The sequence below is a fragment of the Schistocerca nitens genome, chromosome 8 (assembly GCF_023898315.1).
Source record: "Schistocerca nitens isolate TAMUIC-IGC-003100 chromosome 8, iqSchNite1.1, whole genome shotgun sequence".
Classification (NCBI taxonomy): Eukaryota; Metazoa; Arthropoda; class Insecta; order Orthoptera; family Acrididae; genus Schistocerca; species Schistocerca nitens.
The window spans coordinates 32,335,195-32,342,266 of record NC_064621.1 but is presented as its reverse complement, the minus strand read 5'-3'; the positions used below and the strand labels follow the sequence as shown (position 1 = coordinate 32,342,266).

Here is a 7,072-nt window from a genome sequence, read left to right as displayed (position 1 = left end):
AATAATGAAGTTTTTCTTTGCAGATGAGGATAATGATGACGCTTTTATATTTACTGTTAGTTAAGAAATGCTATGTAGTTATTTAAGTATTTGTTGCAGTTCTTTTTGACAGTATGTCTTATATCGCATGGTATAATGACTGAATGTTTTGGAAAGGACAGCTAGAGTACATACATATTGAGTACGAGTTTCCTTACCTGTTAATTCGAAGTTCACTACTTTTCAGCATAATATGCGTTTCTTCTTTCAGCTGAATAATCCATTTTGTATTTTTTCTAGGAGAAGCTATTCATGAAATTAATGTGCTATAAGCAGTTAGTCATTAAACCTGTTCTAGTACTTGCATTTTTTTACCCATTTGTGTGTGTCATTCATGAATGTGATCACATATACTCTACTTGTTCATAACCTTGCTACAGCTGACTCATGACGAATGATGTTATTAATCGTTATATGCAGCAATAAGTCAAAAGCAAATATTTTCATGCCCCAGCAATTAATTATCGATCCCAACGCAATGCATTGCTAGCACAAAAAATGTATTACCAGTCCCAAATAATGCTACTAGTTTAAGAGATATTTCTAGTACTAAATATAATGCAGATTTCTCAGATGTATTGAATCCATTATATCTATGTATTATTCGACCACAGACCTTGAGTAATAGTTCCAGTGTGTTACATTTAAAATATGTCCTATGTCACTTGAATGATGAGTTCTGAGTAATACTGAATGATGTTTTCTAACCACAGACCTTGAGTAATAGTTACAGTGTGTTACATTTTAAATATGTCCTATGTCACTTGAATGATGAGTTCTGAGTAATACTGAATGATGTTTTGTAATAATGCATAAATGCTATGCCAATAATTTCTGTAAATAATATTTTTGTTATACTCTATAAATGCTATGCCAATAATTAACTCTCATTTTGAATGATGACTTCTTAATAATACTGAATAATGTTTTATAAAAGTATATGAATACTTTGTAACTGGCCAATGAATGCCACCGTTTCTTATATTTTAAATTTGTCTTATGTCACTTACATGCTATTATATATGAATACCAGTAGCTTGATGCTACACTCATTAGCTCCTGTTTTGAATGATGACTTCTGAACAATGCATAAAAATGTTTAGTAACTAGGCAATGAGTGCCAACAATTACTCAAATCAGTTGATAGGCTAGTGTAATTCTCAATGATGACTAGCATAAAACTTAATGTCCTTCATCTTCCGACCTAATTACCAGAAATTACTGCAATATCCGTTTGTCCTGTCCATCCTCATGATCATGGAGCACTATATTTGAATTTTGCACTAATTCTACGTTGGCTAAAGAGTATGGATTCTGCAAGAGTGTGGTGTTGACACATCATGCTGTCCACCACCTTGAACGATGGAGGTGTTATTATGCTCCCACTGTTTGGTGTACCTAATATACTACCAAAATGATAACATTGAATATTAATACAACATTTCAGTGTCTTGGCTACACTAATTAACACTTCAGGGAAGAGAACTTCAGATTGTCTCACTTGGTGTTGTGCTTCTGTAGAAAGATATGGACTTTCAGTGCAGCTACGTGCAACCTACTCTACTACAACCATGATGCAATCCTTCCCTTTCCTTTCCTAGTTCTTGCAAAATGGTAAAAAAATATATACAGTGCGTGTGCACTTTATGTCATTTGTTAATACGTTTTGTACTCATTGCGTATCCTAGTTCTTGTAAAATGGTAAAAAAATACAGACAGTGTGTGTGCACTTTATGTCATTTGTTAATTTGTTTTGTACTCATTGCGTACCCTAGTTCTTGTAAAATGGTAAAAATATATACAGTGCGTGTGCACTTTATGTCATTTGTTAATATGTTTTGTACTCATTGTGTGTCCTAGTTCTTGTCAAATGGTAAAAATATATACAGTGCCTGTGCACTTTATGTCATTTGTTAATATGTTTTGTACTCATTGCGTATACATTTTGTCATTTCTTGATATGTTCTGTACTCAGTGCATGTGCACTCTATTTCATTTTATGTTCTGCATTTATATATACGTGTATACTGTGTGACTGTAAAGATTATAGAAAATTTGTTGCTCTTGGCAAGTCCAATTGACTCACCATTGCTGCCAAATTTTTGCCCCCCCAGTGGAGGGTTATGTAAGAGGTCCGAGCAGGTGTAATTTCGATGTATTGCTCATGCGCTGACTGCGATATGCAAGGTATAAGAGAATCTCTGACCAGAGAGCAGTGTTGACTGCAGTAGGAACTGTGTAGCTGTAGCAGTAAGTTGTTGCTAGTCTGCAGTCTGCTCTGGTCTGGTCTGGTGTATCGTGTTGGCTGGCCCGGTTGTGGTGCAGCGATGCCAGAGCCTGAGTATTACTGTATAAGATAAAAAGCAGCCTCACGCATATGTAGTAATGTTATCTCAAGTCCCATGTAAATGTTTTAAAAATCTCGTAATAATAATCTTCCTCATAAAAAGTAACTTTTAACAACCATTCATTTCAATTTAAAGAATTTACTAATTTCTCCCATCCATGATCATCCCGATTGTTAGAAAAGAAAAAAATCTGTTGCTTCCTTTCATAAATGACAGATCTATCAGCCAGCATTGCACAGGGCTGTGCCAGAAAAATTTATTGTAAGAGCAGATATATATGCGTTATCTGGCGACTTCACTGAGGTAAGAATTTTTCCTTTTTTTATTCAGAATGATCTTTCAGGGCCATGACGCAGCACTGCTGTCGTCCAAAATTTACCAGGTTAAATTTACAGTGAATTATTGAAAAGTCATAAGTGAGCGACAAGTTAATTGAGAGGTTAGTTACATTGTATTATTAACAGGTTACTGTATTTTTTTTTGGGACGTTGCACTGAATGTGAACGACATAATTATAATTTTTACTGTTGAGAGGTTTAGGAATTTTTCTGTTTTGAGGTTACATTAAATGAGAAAGAATTTTGTGGGGAGGTTACAAGGTTTATTAGCAAATATTGGCATATAATTTTCAATGAGAGTTGCCAGTCCGACCTTCTGTGTGTGGTTCGGATAGGTCGACTCTGATACTTTTGCTGCAATTGATGCTGAATTGGTAAGTGCCGGCCGAAGTGGCCGTGCGGTTAAAGGCGCTGCAGTCTGGAACCGCAAGACCGCTATGGTCGCAGGTTCGAATCCTGCCGCGGGCATGGATGTTTGTGATGTCCTTAGGTTAGTTAGGTTTAACTAGTTCTAAGTTCTAGGGGACTAATGACCTCTGCAGTTGAGTCCCATAGTGCTCAGAGCCATTTGAACCATTTTTTTTGGTAAGTACTGCTGCATTATTATCTTCCAAGTGCAGAAATTCTGACGTCTCGAAGTCCTTAGAAATGTGGTGTGTTCTTGGGCCTACCAATTTAACATTACAACAGTATCCTAATTAACAGTACTGCATTTCTTTTGCCTTTGTTTGTAACCATACATTTTCCCACAGGTAGTTCAGTCTTTGCATTTCTACCACGAAAATCCCATCCCAGGATGCAAGGAAGTGATAAATTTTTAATTAGTAAGAAATGGCACATAAGTTACTCGTTTCCTGCATAGAGATCGGCCTGTACCTGTTGCTGAACTATCTGTGCGGCAGCGCCTAGTGCACCAGAAACTTAGCAATTTTGCATGGGCAATATAGGTAATCTCTTTATTTGATTAATTTGGTCGAACAAGGTCTGATTTATGACACTTGTAGTGGCATCAGTATCAATGATTGCTTCCTCACTAACACCATTAATAGTGACCATAATTGCAGGTTGATCCATGTATTCATCGTCATGTTTACAGGCATTAGCTTCTTCTAATATTTCGTCCCTGATGTCGGCAACCTAGTGCTTTGAGGTTGATTGTGGGGTTGCCCCCACTTATAGATCCAACTGTGCTCGGGAGGCCATTCAATTGTTCTCCGACTTCACATACTTGCTCCGCAGTAGAAGGACTAATGTCAATATGATTTTGATTGTTCGTGTTTGGAATGATGGGCACAGCTTGCATTATATTCGGCGTTTGGTTACCGAACCATAAAATTGGTTGCTGCTTTGACGATTGCTTGCCGTTATTACTAGTCGGATATTGGTTCTTGTTCCGTTCATTTGTGTTTGACTGATTTGGAGGGTTGTTGTTACTCCATTGATTTCCAATCCGCCTTTTCCACTGTGCCTTTTCATCGTGGTTACCGTCATGGTAATTATTTCCATCTCCCACTTGGGCTTATGATTCGTAGTGTTTCCAGAGTTACTGTCGCCATAATTCTATTTACTGGCTTCATAACCTGTATTCGCGTCATTCGAAGCATGGTTTGGATTATTATTGTAACCAGACACATTCGTTTTGTCGTATTGACCTTTTCTGTCTGATTACGTTTACTCCGTCCATTACCACTCGGATTATCAACACTGTGACAATTGTTGCTGTTATTCGTGAATCCTTGGTAGGATTTTGCGTCTTCTTGGCTTAGGTCTAAGGAGTCGATCACCGAAAGGAAATGTTGCAAATCTTCATCTGGTACATTTATTAACTTCTTCCTAAGGTTTATCGGTAATTTTGTCTTTAATATACATAGTATTTCTTTGTGTGAGATAGGCTCAGACTAGTATCTCGTTTTCGTAATGTATCGTTCAAAATACTTAATCAAGCATCCTTTTTTCGGATTGCACAGTTCCGGGGTATAAACTTCTTTCCGCAAACGTTCTTGGATTCCTGTGGACCAATATTTTGCAAGGAAAGCTTTCTCGAATTCGGCGAGCGTATTACATAGTTCGGAGGTTTCGCTGGCCCATAGGGCCGCGTCACCAGTGATGTGTCCCAGCTAGCACTCAAGCTTATTTGAAGGTGGATATTGAGTTTAGGTTCAGTTGAAAATTCAAGATTGAAAAATCAAGCTGTTACACAGTTTACATCAAGCTGTAAAAATTTAGCTTGAATTAAAATAATTTTCCCAAGCTTGAAATAAACTGTAATTTCCCTGGAAGGCTGTACAGCAGATGTGCGCGCAGCATAGCTTCCATAGACGTCCACGGGAAGCGCCACAAGCGTTTATAAGCGTTGCAGTGACGGCCATTTTACCTTTGTGACGCGCGTTAATGATAGTTGACTGTTGTGAAGTTTGTTTTATACTGGAAAATAGTTCGGTAAGTGTGTGGCGTCTCCTGCCTTGCAGCTACACCGGGTCTGAAGAGGATATATAGTGTATTACAGGTACGTTGGTGCATTTTTCTGTAGTGGTACGTTAATATTACAAATGATAAATATTATTATATAACGTAAAGAAATATCACATTCTTTTACGTAGAAAAATTGAGCATGGGTGAAAATGAAATGGATTACCAGCTAAGAATACATATTACAAGTTGTTCAGGAAAAAGAGGTCATTTCAAACTAGCTCTCTAGTACGTGGCACCAATAAATTAAAACTTAATGTTATTTTACCTTTTTAAAATCTCGCCTTTTTATATATATCGCCCTATTACATTTGTTTACTTGTAAGTACTCGCGTGTGTCACGCCATGAATGAATAATCGTGAAGTGCGAAAAGTTTCTTTGCGAATACAAATAGTAATGACATGGTGAACGGGAAAAAGTACATCAAGAACCAGTCACTACATAGGTGTCAGTCTTTTTTATTTGCGTAGCTTTGACTGCTCTTTAATTGCGGTAATATGAAATTTCTTCCCGTTAGTATGACACTCTTGCACAAAGTAAACATACTCAAGAAATTCAAGTCAAAGAAGTCTTAAAGTTGGGGCAAAAGTAAAATAAGAGTTGCAGTCTGTTATTACGCCATCAGTCTTGAGAGATTTTGTTGAAGCTGTTAATTCTTTCTGTGATGATGGACACAAAATTTCTTGTGACTCATGCTTGGCAAAAGTTAAGCATATTCATTATAAGTGTAACATTACTTTTCATGGAAAGTAGTGCCAAATTTTGGATCTGGGCTGCACTGTGAAGGATGAATCTATTGATAATGATTGTAGTACTGTTGAGAAAGCTTACCATATTCCAACATTTATGAACAACAGGGGACACTTCTCATTTGACTAGAACTTTAAAAAAAATCTGAGTTTATTGTGAATGTTTGAACCTTTTTAATGTTGTATTTAGCTTAAATAGTATGTGTTTAGTTGCACTAACATAATTGTGGATAGAATAAAAGTCTACATTTTTCTAAACAGTAGTTTCCTTATAAGCTTACGGTATGAGGTGTATATGATTTCAAGTAATTGTTTCTTTATAATTCAGATTAAATGGCCCTGAAACTGTTAGAAATAGTGATGTGTGGCTTCTTCATGAAGTTATCGCAAAATTACCGAAATGTAATCTTTACTTTAAAAATTTCAAACAAAAAGTTATTTCAAATTACTTTAAAAACTCTTTGGAATGAAGTCACCAGAAGCAGCTGCTTACCCAGTGACGTTTATACTAGTTAATGATTCTTACTTCATCACTGAGTTTGAAGTTATTTTGGTAATCTGGGGCATAAATTATATTTAGGTTGATCAGTTTCAACTTTTTACATTTTTTATGTTTAGGTATGGCTAACATTTTCTTTTACCTGTTACAGGATCATTATACCGGCAGAAGTCAGCGATATTTGATCCTGCTCAGGTCTGTGTGCTGGGGCTGGAGGGGCTTCAGAATAATTAAATTTTAAAATGAGACAATTTTAAACACTTTGAAAATAAAAAATTTAAAACGTACATGTCTTAATAATTTGTTTCACACCATTTCCATCCTGATATTTATTTAATTAATTAGGTTCAATAAATTCATATTAATAATTATATAGCTTAAAACAAGCTGTAAATACCAGGCTGTATTCCACGTGTGTAGATACAGTTGGAGCCAAACTTGATAAGTCAAGCTTGAAATATAGCTTGAACTCTGCCAACTTTGATGTTTGTTTCAAGCTTGAATCCAACTAACAGGCCTGAATATTCCAGCTTTGATCAAGCTTACATACTTGAACTTTACATCCGGAAACAAGTTTGAAACCAGCTTACTGTGCTATCTGGGAAAGTTAATTTCTAGATACGACGAGG

At 36.3% G+C, this 7,072-nt stretch overlaps 1 long non-coding RNA gene across 1 annotated transcript; it reads left to right on the top strand.

The window, feature by feature from the left end:
- Window positions 1–5,089: 5,089 nt before the first annotated feature.
- LOC126198915 (uncharacterized) lies at window positions 5,090–6,730 on the top strand. The gene is made up of 2 exons (XR_007540111.1): window positions 5,090–5,231; window positions 6,595–6,730. It is a non-coding gene; the product is annotated as an uncharacterized LOC126198915 (long non-coding RNA).
- The last annotated feature ends 342 nt before the right edge of the window (window positions 6,731–7,072 follow it).